The sequence below is a fragment of the Lissotriton vulgaris genome, chromosome 3_1 (assembly GCF_964263255.1).
Source record: "Lissotriton vulgaris chromosome 3_1, aLisVul1.2, whole genome shotgun sequence".
NCBI lineage: Eukaryota > Metazoa > Chordata > Amphibia > Caudata > Salamandridae > Lissotriton > Lissotriton vulgaris.
Window position 1 is genome coordinate 1614046929 of NC_141689.1, and position 14659 is coordinate 1614061587.

Here is a 14659-nt window from a genome sequence, read left to right on the forward strand (position 1 = left end):
CCTCTGAGGAAAGAGTTTGTGACTTTATCTATTCCTGGATCTTTTGTGTGTTTGGTCAATACTCAGACACACTTGTTTTCTATGAAACACTGATAGTCCATAAGTTCCGCTTCAGGACATTCAGAGTCTGTTTTTTATTGTGCTACTTCCATACATCTTGTCAATCAAGTGTTGTGTGTGCGCTCCTCATTCTGGATTATCTGTGAATGATAACTATTCAAATAGGTATTATTTACCCCCTGCCATCGAGGACAGACCGCTATTACTAAAGAAAGACTTTAAATGTCACACTTTCATGCCAATTTAGCTTCTAATCATTATTGACGTCATCTTAGACTAAGATTGCTTTAATGTACCAAAAATCAAGTCATAACACATGAGGACTAGACAATGATAACTTGGCCATTACATAACTGCTGTGTTGAAAATGCTGCATCACATTCTGTTTTTTTTTATAACACATTTCATTGATTTTTTGCAACAAAGTATATCCAAATGTAACAATACAACAAAAGTGTTATATTCCCTGAACCCCACTGTCCCCCGCACTCCAGACAGTACATCTAAATCTGTTCAATATTTGCCGTCTGCAGCCCGGGTCCCACGTACTTTCCGATTTCTGCATTGTGTAGGGATTACTTCTTTTAATAGTAATGCCCCTGCACTCAACCGGTGTCTGCCACACCTTCGCATGTTTCTGGGAGCACCCTCTTCCATAGTATACTGCCTACTCCCTCGTCATTCATCAGTCCAGTCCTTTTTCCATTCTACGATCGACTGTGGGGTCTCTGCTTTTCAATGCCATGCTATGTCCCGCTTTGCCGCTGGTAATCCATACCAAAGCAACATCAGCCCTTAACGACCCAGGGCTAGGTCGTTGGTGATATGGAGTATGGTCAATTTGGGGTCATCGGGAATGGGTTGGTCCAATATGAGATCAAGGCAAGAATATACAAGTTCCCAATACATGCGCAGTTTTGTACAGCAACATGTGGTGTGAAGGAAGGTTCCTTTTTGTGTTTTGCACCGTATGCAGAAAGGGGAAGCGGGTAGCCCCATCTGGTAGAGTTGGTTTCTCGTAAGCTATGTTCTGTGAAGGTAATTTATTGGGATGAGGTGAAGCAATGGGACTATTGCCCCTTGCCTTAGGGATGCCCTAGCCTCTACCCAATCTTTGCCCTTGAGGGTTCCTTCATCTTGTTTCCAGGCTATTCATAGTGTTGTGAAAGTGTCAGGTGGTATACTTAATATTTTTTGGTATCCTAATTCCCCTATAAGTAGTTTAACCTCTAGGAGATTGTATTCTGGAAGATCGTCTAGCCGAGTGATTAATGGAGTTAAAGCAGGTCTTACTTGTAAATAATGATAGAACTAGTGGTGCAGGGCTAATTCAGCCTGTAGTATCTGATAAGATTGGAGTATAGTGCCCTCCATCAGGTACCCAACCATGGTGATGCCAATGGTGTCCCATTTGTGGAAACCTTCCAGTGCGGCCACCTGTGAACTTCTTGTCCAAACCTATGGCTGTCAGGGCGCTTTTCCATGTCTGGATGACGAAACTTGTTACCAGGGGAAGCGGCTGCGGAGTGTTCTCCCTATAGAGCACTTGGTGTAGAGTTGCCTCTTGGAACGCCCATTTTTCTAGCACATAGCCTGGGTCACCTTCTGTGTAAGACCATACCTACTGAGCCTCATATCGAAGGTGGCCTTATAACAGTAGACCTGTGTGTAGACATATCGGGCCAAAAAGACGGTTTTGTTCCCCAGCAGATGGGCCTCCAGGATAAATAGGATATTAGCCTGAAGCCACTTTGAACTGCTGAGTACCGCGGTTCTTTTCATTTTAGTAATAGGGCATTCATGTACCAGGACATGAGGTTAATCCGGTGTTCAGGGTTGCGTTAACATTTGTGGTCATCTAGGAGGAGAAGTGTCACCCATTAGGAATGCCCGTACTAAAGGGGGTGGTGATGGACGGAGCATCTGAACCAATCAAACACTCACACCCAGTCAACAGATCTTGGTTTAATCCATCACTGTTCTTTAGACCACTCCGCCACCCCAGTTCAGACATGGCCATATGCAAATCAGTCTGACCCTGTGCCTCATGGGAACAGTCCAGCCCGAACTGCCTAGCCATGCCTTCCCTGGACCAGATTCAAGCTTCCTAGGACCGGTTTCTGGCATTACAGCCGTCTTCAGGTTGGAAACGGTCTATAGCCAAGTAAATACAAAACTTATAAAAACTATATGATGTACATTATGTTATGTATGTTTGTCAATACCCAGTGTTTAAGTGAAAAAGTCACCCACAAACCAATTTAGAAAAATATTATTTCATTTATTTATTAGAAAGTTTTTTTTCAAGAAGATTCTATTATATCTTTTGTTGGTGTTCTTTTTACGTATAAAATTCTTTCTTTTATATATATATATTATTACATAACAGGTAGTAATTGATAAATCACATACATTAATTATAAAAACAGTTATGGACAGACAGTGAGAAAATAGAACAGGTGGTGTTAGCAATACGGCAAGCCGTCTTCAGCCAGGCTTGCTTGAATCCCGTGGCAAAGTGAGGAAGGGACCGGTCCTAGGAAGCTTGTTTCCGGTTTCCAGATCTGTTGACTGGGTGTGAGTGTTTGATTGGTTCAGATGCTCCGTCCATCACCACCCCCTTTTGTACCGCTTTGTTTGCCATAAGTTGGCAGGGTATGCTCAGACGTGAGCCCCTTGCTCACTTTGCCACTGGATTTAAGCAAGCCTGGCTGAAGACAGCTGTAATGCCAGAAACCGGTCCTAGGAAGCTTGTTTCCGGTCCAGGGAAGGCATGGCTTGGCAGTTCGGGCTGGACTGTTCTCATGAGGCACAGGGTCAGACTGATTTGCATATGGCCATGTATGAACTGGGGTGGCAGAGTGGGCTAAAGAACAGTGATGGATTATGTGGTAAATATTTGATTTACCGTCTTAATTTCTATGCAGGTAAGTGCTTAAACAAAAATAACTCAATCGGAAAGAAAGACGCAGAGTCCGTGGTGTTAGAGTTCTTAGGGGTTTTATTCCTTAAAAAGGAATGGTTCTGGTACCGGATATCGGGTTCCTGACACCTCTGGGGTGCAGGAAGGGATAGAGCATACTTTATTGACATTACATTACTTTTATACTTAATATACACAATAGAAGTCAATGCAGAAGGCGTAACAGCTGAGAGAAACAAGATAAGAATACACACGTGTTAACAATACGTAATCAGAAGGCGTGAACTAAGGCGTGCACAGAGGTGTGTTCTAGAGACGTCACATGTAAGTGTCAGAAGTGGGTGGCTCTATGACAGAATAGTGCAGAGTCAGCAGGAATCGGTAGCTAGGATGCGCGCGCAGCTGCATGACGTGTGATTGACGTAAAGTTGGAGGGTGCATGGGACTTGACATTTACACTAGAGGAAAGAGACAGAAGTCTGGTATGTCAGATCAACTCGTTCCTATATCATATCTGGTATCTGATGTTTGGGAACCATATTATCTAGAAGGAAAAGGTCTCTCGGACAGAGGCTATCCTATACTGACTATGAGTGCGTGCACATGTGCCTACGTGTCTGTGGGTAAAGCGAGGGGGTATGGCCTACCATGGAAACGGGAGCTATGAATTACTTGCATGGAGACAGAGAGGCCGGGCCCTTTGCTCTGCAGCCGGGGGTTTGTTTATCTATTCTGCTGGACTGGAATGTGTTTTCGGGAAGCTAAGCTTGGCTATACTGATAGCATGAAGGTAAAATACTGTCTTTGGCAGGCAGACAGGCCGAGCCAGGCTCCGCTCGCCTCGCAGGGAGTAGGACAGAGTTCACGGGTGGGGGCATCCCACCTTGCAGTTTCAGGAGGCAGAGATGCTTTTGGAAAGAGGCTTGATGACAGAAAACAGGGCCTACTTCGCCTGGGCTGGAAAACGTGTAAAGTACACCACAAAAAGACGTTGGCAAGGCATACTTAGAAACGGAATATTCAACCCATTCAGGGTGGGTCTGAAAGAGGACATGTTAACGTTGGACGCAAATGTGTTTGCGTCTTCATAGCTGGCACAGGAGGGAAGTTACATGCACTTTAAGCTCGTACATGGAGACGGTGGGGTACACGTTAGGGAACATTTCTTGACCATAAAATTTATATTTCCTCATTCCCTCCTTGTTCCCTACGGACCCTTCATGATATATCAATCGTCATTAATCTATTTATTTGAGTAGTTAGCATCATCTGCTCATCCTTTTTCACATGGGATTTAGAACGTTGACTTGAATGGGGAGTGCAGGATGTGGCGCACAAGCCGCAAATCGCCGGCCCACATTGTAAACATAGACAGCAACTGAATACTATAAGTAGAATGGTTCCAAGAAGTGACAGTATTTTCCAACCCCAAGCTGATATGGTAGTCCAGAGCCAACCGGACCAAGTCCAAGTGCCTGGATTCTGATGTATCTGACTAGCTATCTTATGGAGACGGGTAATAGCCTTATATACGGACGGAGCATTATCTGGGATGAAAACGCAACAAGCTGACCCGAGGACCTTACAGGCTCCTCCGCGATCGGCTAGTATGACGTCAATAACAAGACGATTTTGAAGAACGACAAGTCTCATAGCAGACTGTTCCTCAGTCAAGTTACCTAGGGCGGAAGTGGTCTCTTTCACTACTGCTTCGAGAGTTCTGGTCAAGTGGCGTATAGACTTACTATTAAAGATAGCCCCTAAGTAGGGAAAGAAACCTTTGTTGAAATCTGTGAATTTTTCCCATGCCGTTTCCGTATAGTCGACAATTGGGAGATCTCTTTTGGGTCTGTGAACTAGACGGGAATTTCTATGATAATCTGGTGGAGCTAGGAAAACAGGTGGCAGTAAGAATCCAATGTAACAGGTCCCATCCCAATCTAGAGGCAAACGTATGTATGCTGTCTGACCACAAATGAAATAGGAATGACGTGTAGCTTTGAATGTGGACTTGCCCTTATCACTAAATTCGATCACGGTAGTACATTTACTATGACCCAGGTGTATAGAACCCTTCTTTCTAATACATAATTCACCTTTGACTGGTAGTACTGACATAGTGGGCAAGTCTGGTTCGGTTTCGGATTCAACATTCAGAATCATGAGGTTGAGTGTAAAATTTCCTAATCCATATACTTCATTTTCTAGATCAGTTCCTGTTCTTTTGGGGACTCCCTCTTTGTCAGGATAACATACTCTATGCAGAACTGTGTTCAGGTTTCCCCATACTCAGTTACCTTGATAAACTACGGAATTCGAATCCAAGGCATTAATCAAACTAAACCAGGCTCCACATGAACCATTGTGTGTGAACGGGTACGGGAAGAGGGGCAGAACTCCTTTGTATTTCTGGTAGGGAGGGAGTCGGCCACATATCCAACAATTTGTAGCATTGCTGGTCTGATGCGAGTGGTGTAACATACTAATGAATGTATTGTTGCGCAGCGCAAGTCGGTAGGACAATTCATGAAGAGGTAACTCGCTAAAAGAATGCTCGGCAGTGTCATTAGAAGAAGAATGTGCACGTGTAGCAATAGGAAAGTATATATGCAGAAGTATACTGGTGACAATAATCGTAAGACTTAAGGAAAACATAATCCATAAGGTGACAATACAGTAACTTTTTAGAGATTTGCAGTAGCGTTGCTTCTTGATCTGTTTCTCTCTATCTCTCTCTCTATTGGGGTCTAGGGGATACATGTCAGAGACTATTTAACCGATTCACCTAGGGGAGGACTTAAACAATTAAACTGTCTGACTTGCTAGACCGTAATTTCAACTTGTATTCTTCTTGCGGAGTTTTCTCTACCATGGGAGGTTTAAAGTCACTAGAATCTGGGCAGTCCTTTGAGGGGGTGGAAGAGTCAGTTTCTGGCAGCAGCAGTTCATTACATTTTTTGACGTGGCTTGTATGTATCCACCCTTTTCTGCCCTCCACTTTGATCGCGGTCCTCGTGGTTAGAAGGACGAGCTTCGGCTCCTGCCAACGGGGCTCCAGCGGACTCCTCCTGTCGAAATTTCGTATCAGCACAGTATCACCGGGGCGGACATCGTGTGGCTTTACATCAGTGTTGTCGGGAAAGGCTGCGGCAACCTGTGAACGACATGATTGGAGTGCAGACATCAAGGAGGCAAGGTAATCTGTCAGCATATTACAATCAACATCGGTTATTTTCTTAGGCATGGGCGTCCCCCACATATTTGGTGGCCTGCCGAAGACCACCTCATACGGGGATAGCCCTGATCTCGAATGAGGAACCATCCTCATATAGAACAATGCAACTGGCAGGGCGACTATCCAGTCGACCCCTTTCTCTTTACAAACTTTAGCAAGGCGTGTTTTCAGTGTCTGATTGTGTCTCTCTACAAGGCCAGCTGCCTCGGGATGTCGGACGCAGTGGAATTTCCACTGATATCCTAGCAGGAGTGAGACCTGCTTCATGAGCTCGGACGAGAATGGCTGTCCGTTATCTGAGTATACGATACGAGGCAAGCCGTACCGTGGGAAGAATTCTCGAACCAGCTGCTTGGCTGTGGTCGGAGCTGTGTAGTCTGGGACTGGATATGCTTCTGTCCAACGGGAAAGTGCACAAACAATTACAAGGACGTACTTGAATCCTCGACAACGTTCCATCTGGATATAATCCATCTGGAGCACTTCAAAAGGGTGATCGGGAGGATGAAATCCACCTTGCTCTACAGGGACGCTTTTACCTGGATTGAACTGACAACAGATCATGCAAGTACGCACTTTCTGTTTTGCTGCTGCTCGTAAATGTTTGTTGTACCAGAGATTCTGTAAACTGTCTAACATGGCTTTTTCTCCCAGATGTGCTGGACTATGTGCTGTATTTATTATGACTTGAACCATAGAGTCGGGGAGAAACCATGTAGATTTTCCCTCCGTCATCCATCCCTGATCTGTCTGGACCCCTCCTAGTTCAGTCCATTTCTTAATTTCATCTGAAGTGGCATGTGTCTGAATATCGATTACATCTAGTGTGGGATCCCTAACTGCCATACAATGTGTCGGTACTATTGCCTTTGTCACATCAGTTGCCTGGGTATGAGTCAATACGGTATGTTTTGCTGTTTGATCTGCCAGGTCGTTACCCTGGGAAATAGAGTCTGTAACTTTAGTATGTGCTTTACACTTCATGATGGATATGCCTGAAGGCAGATGTATTGCTTCTAACAGTGCTTGAATGAGGGGACCGTGTTGAATCTTGGCACCATGAGAAGTCAAGAAACCTCGTTCTTGCCATAACATTCCGAAGTCGTGTACGACTCCGAAAGCATAACGTGAATCAGTGTATATGTTAACATTACTGTTCTTGGCTAGTATACAGGCTCGGGTCAGAGCGACAAGCTCTGCTGCTTGAGCGGACAGTGTGTTAATACGATGTGTTTCTTTGACTTCGGTTTCAGTGGTCACTGCATACGCGGCCACTAATTCTCCTGTACTTGTTCTCATGCATGAACCGTCCACATAAAGTGTCAGGTCTGGATTTGTCAGTGCAACATCTGTTAAATCTCGTCGGGGCTTTGTTACTGCATTAATGATCTCTATACAATCATGCGGAGCTGGATCTGTTATAATTGAGGGTAACAATGTTGCGGGATTTAGGATGCTACAGCGTCTGATTTCTATGTGTGGCTGGAACAGTGTCAGTTCATAACCTGTCAGTCGTGCTATAGTCAGGTGTTGAGTCTGGGTTCGGTTTAGAAGGACTTCTACAGAATGTGGAACTTGTACTGTCAATGGATGTCCTAATACAATTGAATCGCTTTGTCGGATTGCTAGGGCTGTCGCTGCAACTGACTTTAAGCACGCCGGGAGTGCCTGGGCTACTGAATCCAATGTACTCGAAAAATAAGCGCAAGGCTTATGTGAACCTGCTTGGTCTTGTGTGATGACAGACAACGCTGTACCTTCACGTTCTGTGACAAAAAGTGTAAAAGGTTTGCTGTAACATGGTGTCGCTAGAACTGGTGCTTGACATAAAGCTTTCTTTAATTCCTCAAAAGCCTGTGTATGTTCCTGAGTCCAAGGAAGGGCAGTCGAAGTCGCTGCCTCCTGTGTTGTCAACTGAATGAGTGGTTTAGCTAGAAATGCATACTGGGGAATCCATTGTCTGCAGTACGAGGTGAGGCCTATAAAGGCCCGCACTTCCTTTTGTGTCTGGGGTTGTGGCATATTTACAATTAACTGGATACGGTCAGGAGTGAGCTGTCTCCCCACTTTGGACAGCAAGTGACCCAAGTACACAACTTGCTGAACACAGAATTGTAGCTTTGAAGGAGACACCTTGTGTCCCTTGTCGGCCAGAAAATGTAAAACTGTCAGTGATGCTTGTTCACATTCGGGTTCATTTCGTGCGGTGATCAGCAGATCATCGACGTACTGCAATAAGGCAGTGTTAACTGGCATTTGGATACAATCAAGTTGTCTTTTTAATGCTTGGCTGTAGATGCTGGGGCTTTCTGTGAATCCTTGAGGTGCGCGTGAAAATTTGAAACTTCGTCCATTTAAACTGAATCCGAAGAGATATTGGCTCTCTGGATCAATGGGCACACTGAAGAAGGCGTTCTTGAGATCAATTACGGTAAAGAACGTCGCTTCTGAATCAATAGCAGTCAATAAGGATGAGATGTCGGGAACCACAGGGTACTGTGGAACAATGCATTTATTCAGTTCTCGTAAATCAATCACCAGCCGATATACTGGCGGTGCATTGGGATCAGTACGTTTAAGAATCGGAATAATAGGGGAATTACAGATATTGGAGTCGGTTTCTACGACCACTCCTTGGGCAATGAGCTCTTCAATGATTTCCAGTAAAGCCACGACAGCATCGGGTGGTAACTTGTATTGTCTGATTCGGGGTAAAACAACTCCTGGTTTGAGTGTAACACGGTATGGTGTAATGTGCATGCAACCTACATCGGTTGGGCCTTGTGCCCACAGGTGTTTCGGTACATTTTTCAATCTGACATCAAACTCTAGTAATACATAGTGACCCTTGAAGTCACGCAGAAAAAGTCTAACTCCTTCCGGAGAACAACATATCACAGCTCCTAGAGCCTTCAGCGTCTTTATTCCTAACAAGTTTTCTGGACATGATTTCATGAGTAACAAGTCTGTAACACGTGATAGTGGACCTACTGCTAGGGGGACGGGTTCTGACACTTCATTTACAATAGGCTGTCCTGAAAAACCAAGGGAAACATTCTGTGAGCCTGAGAGGGGTGCCCCTGGGACTTCATTATGGCTGATTGTTGTGCGGCTTGCCCCTGTGTCAATTAAAAACTTTCTGTCTTTTCCCAATACTCGACTATGTACATAAGGACCCTCTTGATCTACAGGAATCTCAATAAGAGGCAAGCCAACCTCCCTCTCTAGGCTGTTTCATGTGTATCGCTGATAATCGGGATAGTCAGATTGGGCATACTGGTACATTTGCTGTGAAACTTGCTGAGTCGCGGCAATGGGCTGTGGCTGTGATACCGCTATGGTCTGGGCGGTATGTGATGAAGCATGCATAGGCTGTATATTCTGTGAAGTCTGTGGCTGGACCTGGTCTTGTCTAGGCTGACGCGGTCTTTCTTTAGTTTTACCTGTCGCTATATTGTGTTTCAGGACTGGACATTCATTTACGTAGTGGCCTGGCTGCTTGCAATAGTTGCATGTCCCTTTAACAGGAGCTGCTGAATTATTTGTCTGCGTCCCACCCTTTTTCTGACCGTCAGCTGGGACTGACTGGGCAACTAGTATTTTCATTTTCGTGTCTTTCATACGTCTCTGTTCATGTTCTTGTTCTTCCCTAATCCTGTTCTGATGATATTGTAACATTTGCAACATCTGAGATGGCGTATTTGCCTGCCATGTACTCTCGACTTTATATACACGATTCTTAACCTGGGTTAGGGAATTCTCTACTAATTTACTTACAAACAGGTGTGGGTATGACTCGCTGCTTGGTTTCAGGCCACTATTAATAATGAAACATTTCTCGAATCTTGAATAGAAGTCACTAGTATCTTCATCGTGTTTCTGTTTACAGGCTGAGATCGCGTCCCAGTCTTCCTTTTTAGTTGTCAATAATCTTGGCAAAACCTGTACTATTAATCCTGGTAATGCTTTAGCTTTTTCCCCAAGGCCTAGCCCTGGAGTACGGATTTTTTCTTCGTCTTCTATTTCTGTCCATATAATCTTTTTATCTCCCACCTCCCATTCTTTTTCTTTGAGTTTCTCATAGATGCCAGTGGGCAACAGTACTTTTAACAATTTCATAATATCCGTATATGTGTAATCTCCCATGAGTAACATATCCTTAAGTTCTCGGTGAAAACCTGCAGGGTCTTTATCGTGACAGGGTACTAGTTTCTTCATCTCTAACAATTCTAACTTTGTCAAAGGTGTGTACACATACACACGTTTCAGGGTATTATCGGCACCCATAACTGGGTGTACTTCTCGTAAAGGATTCTGTCTGTCAAAATGCTCCAAATGAAACATTTTTCTTTCCGGGGGCGGAGCTGAAACATGTTGAGGGCCTAAGAAAGCGTTATATCTGTGTCGTTGCTCTAGAATTATTTGAATCAACTTGGTACTTAAGCCTCTCCATCTATTCATAAGTAGTGCTTCTAATGTATCAGGTAAGGGACCTGGGTCCGAGTGTTGATTTCTGTATAATGTGAGAAGATGCTGAATCATGTATATACCAGCTAATTTCTGTTCGTCTGGGGAAAGGTTCAGAAATGTCTGTGCTACTGTATCATCATTGTATATGCTAGGATTGTCAGACCATAGTACTGCTGACCGGGCTAGTTCTTGTTCATCCATAGAATTGAGTACATGGTACCCCATTCATTCTTGAAGCATTTTATCGGTATCTTGAAACAGATATTCAGAAGAATTCGGTTTCGATATGCCGGAAAGAAAAACTCTCTTGCTTTCTGGGCGAATACCTTTCCTAAGGTAATTTCCCTTACCCACATACGCTATCATTTCTTTAGGTTGTTGTTCGGATTCCTCTGGGTCTTCCTCCTCGGAGGAATCAAGCCGGTTGTTATCTGCTTCCCTTTCTTGTTTCTTTCTTTCGTGTATCTCTATTACTTCTTTCCTGATCTTTTTGTACATACTTGCTATACAATTCTGTTTATCGTGTTTTCCCTCGGCTATGTTCTGGCCCCATTTGTTTAGTGCATCCATCTCGTCCTGATCTACCCCAGGCCTGTCTCGTTCTCTTATTAGACAGTTTATGAAGAAGCGTAATATACAACCTTGAGTGTCAGCTTTCTGGTTAACCAGGGCCTCTTTAATACTGTCAGGATCTTCCCCAGTCTGGATAAAATGGTATATTCTATCTAGGTGTTCAGTCATTCCTGGGAACAACACTAAGTAATCTGTAACTTTTCGTAAGCGTAGAGATGCTAATAACATCCTATCGTCTTTACCGGGTACTGGATCGTATCTGCAAACTGGAAGGGGTTCTTTAAGCATGTCGAAATTTGAGGTTCGGGGTGTACGGTTCTTTAATATGTCCCTTATGTTTAACCTATGCTGTTGTGGCGGGGTCTGGTGACCTCCTGTCGCACCTCCAGAGGCGGAGGCTTGAGCATGACTTGTCTGTGGGGTCTGTGTAAGTAACTGAACTGGTGTTTTTCCAGGGTCAGGCCCAAACGGATTCAGGGTATTTATCTTAGGTGTAGGAAGTGGTGGAGGAACAGGTGGAACAGGATTTCTGGTGGGTGAACTTTGTTGTGGTAAGGGCGGGACATTGTCTTGGAGTGGGTTGCCACCTCCGTCACCGTCAGCAGGCGGTACCTGGGCAGGTGGATTGGTGTAAGCGGGAGCTACATCATCTAGATAGGAAGCAAGGAATATGTCCTTTGTAGTCCTGTGATTTACTTTAGTTGGAACCAATGGTGGCGGCAGATCTTTCGGTATTTCTGAAGTGGCTTCAGGCGAACCCTCGGTCACTAGGTACATACCATTTACAAGATTGTTTCGCATGCGGTCTACTTGTTCTGCTTTTACTCGGATCCCTTCATTAACTAATTCGTTTTCTCGGACTTTATCCGACTCTTCTCTATGTCTGTCTTCTTTTCGGAGGGCTTTTTCGGCACGTTTATGTGATTCTTTACGCCAAAATTCTATGGCGTCTTTCTGAGATTGTCTGGCTTTCTTTTTCCATAGCGCTTCTTCTACTTTCAGGATGCACTCGGCATCCCAAGTTCCTGTAACGGGCCATCTGTGTCTTTCTTCTAGGTGCTTAGTATAATCGGCCCATAAATCTAGGTACAGTATGGCATCTAAGCCATGCTTATGGTACATAAAATTTCCAGGAGTGTCCCTAGGGGGGATAGGAATTTCTTCCTCTAGCATCCCTTTCCTAGTTCCTATCTGTCTTAACTTATTGAAAAACGGCATCTTGTTACTTAGTGCTGGATACTCGATATTTGTTACTTACTTCTGAACGCAGCTAGTTACACAAAAACACAGTAATGTACACAAAACAGTCCACTCATACCACGACATTAATCACATGAAACATTTTGAACACGTATGACTACCCTTGGTACTAGATGTACTGCTAAACAGCACAGATACACTGTTGAGAACAGTGCAAGAACTTTAATACTAGATGTACTGCTAAACAGCACAGATACACTGTCTAAAACAGTGCAGACCGTGTTTGTGTACCCAAACCCGTCTTTACCGGATACATAATAATGCACCCGTCTAGATGCGTCCCCAGCAACGGTACTCACCGGGAAGCACGGAACAGAAGGCCTCGGAAAACTCGACTGGACTGGGCCGGACTGGACTCGACTCAACTCGATACGTGAATACTTCGGAACTGGTGGGCCTCTTGACACCTCGGACCTTGCTTCTTTCGGCTAGGCTCTGGTCGGGATCCTCCGCACTCCTCACCGCCTCGTCTGGGTGCTGATCGCAGTCTCCGTCACCTCCGTAGGCCTGAGGGAGATACAGGAAATCCTGCGGGTACGCGTAGTGTCCGTCTCGACTGTGGCAGGGGGCCAAGGCTGCAACGCACCAACCGGCGCGTGGGGTGGGGGAGGGGTCCCTATTCGGGCGCCAAAATAATGTGGTAAATATTTGATTTACCGTCTTAATTTCTATGCAGGTAAGTACTTAAACAAAAATAACTCAATCGGAAAGAAAGACGCAGAGTCCGTGGTGTTAGAGTTCTTAGGGGTTTTATTCCTTAAAAAGGAATGGTTTTGGTACCGGATATCGGGTTCCTGACACCTCTGGGGTGCAGGAAGGGATGGAGCATACTTTATTGACATTACATTACTTTTATACTTAATATACACAATAGAAGTCAATGCAGAAGGCGTAACAGCTGAGAGAAACAAGATAAGAATACACACGTGTTAACAATACGTAATCAGAAGGCGTGAACTAAGGCGTGCACAGAGGTGTGTTCTAGAGACGTCACATGTAAGTGTCAGAAGTGGGTGGCTCTATGACAGAATAGTGCAGAGTCAGCAGGAATCGGTAGCTAGGATGCGCGCGCAGCTGCATGATGTGTGATTGACGTAAAGTTGGAGGGTGCATGGGACTTGACATTTACACTAGAGGAAAGAGACAGAAGTCTGGTATGTCAGATCAACTCGTTCCTATATCATATCTGGTATCTGATGTTTGGGAACCATATTATCTAGAAGGAAAAGGTCTCTCGGACAGAGGCTATCCTATACTGACTATGAGTGCGTGCACATGTGCCTACGTGTCTGTGGGTAAAGCGAGGGGGTATGGGCCTACCATGGAAACGGGAGCTATGAATTACTTGCATGGAGACAGAGAGGCCGGGCCCTTTGCTCTGCAGCCGGGGGTTTGTTTATCTATTCTGCTGGACTGGAATGTGTTTTCGGGAAGCTAAGCTTGGCTATACTGATAGCATGAAGGTAAAATACTGTCTTTGGCAGGCAGACAGGCCGAGCCAGGCTCCGCTCGCCTCGCAGGGAGTAGGACAGAGTTCACGGGTGGGGGCATCCCACCTTGCAGTTTCAGGAGGCAGAGATGCTTTTGGAAAGAGGCTTGATGACAGAAAACAGGGCCTACTTCGCCTGGGCTGGAAAACGTGTAAAGTACACCACAAAAAGACGTTGGCAAGGCATACTTAGAAACGGAATATTCAACCCATTCAGGGTGGGTCTGAAAGAGGACATGTTAACGTTGGACGCAAATGTGTTTGCGTCTTCATAGCTGGCACAGGAGGGAAGTTACATGCACTTTAAGCTCGTACATGGAGACGGTGGGGTACACGTTAGGGAACATTTCTTGACCATAAAATTTATATTTCCTCAATTAAACCCAGATCTGTTGACTGGGTGTGAGTGTTTGATTGGTTCAGATACTCCGTCCCGCACCACCCCCTTTTGTACCATTAGGAATGCCCAGGGCACCAACTTCAGAAAACAGCAAACAGAACCTAAAACTAAAACAAACCCCTCTTTCCTTATACCTCCAAACATTGAAGTATCTGTTGTGGGGACAGATTGACCCGCAGCGCCAATTGGGCATTGCGGACATTGTGTCTCTGCATGTCCCTAATCGCTAGGGGGGGGGGGGGTCCGGAC

At 44.9% G+C, this 14659-nt stretch overlaps 1 protein-coding gene across 1 annotated transcript in view; it reads left to right on the forward strand.

Moving 5' to 3' along the window:
- The window catches only part of CLGN (calmegin), a 337930-nt gene that overhangs the window by 308757 nt on the left and 14514 nt on the right, over nt 1-14659 (forward strand). The window lies entirely within an intron of this gene.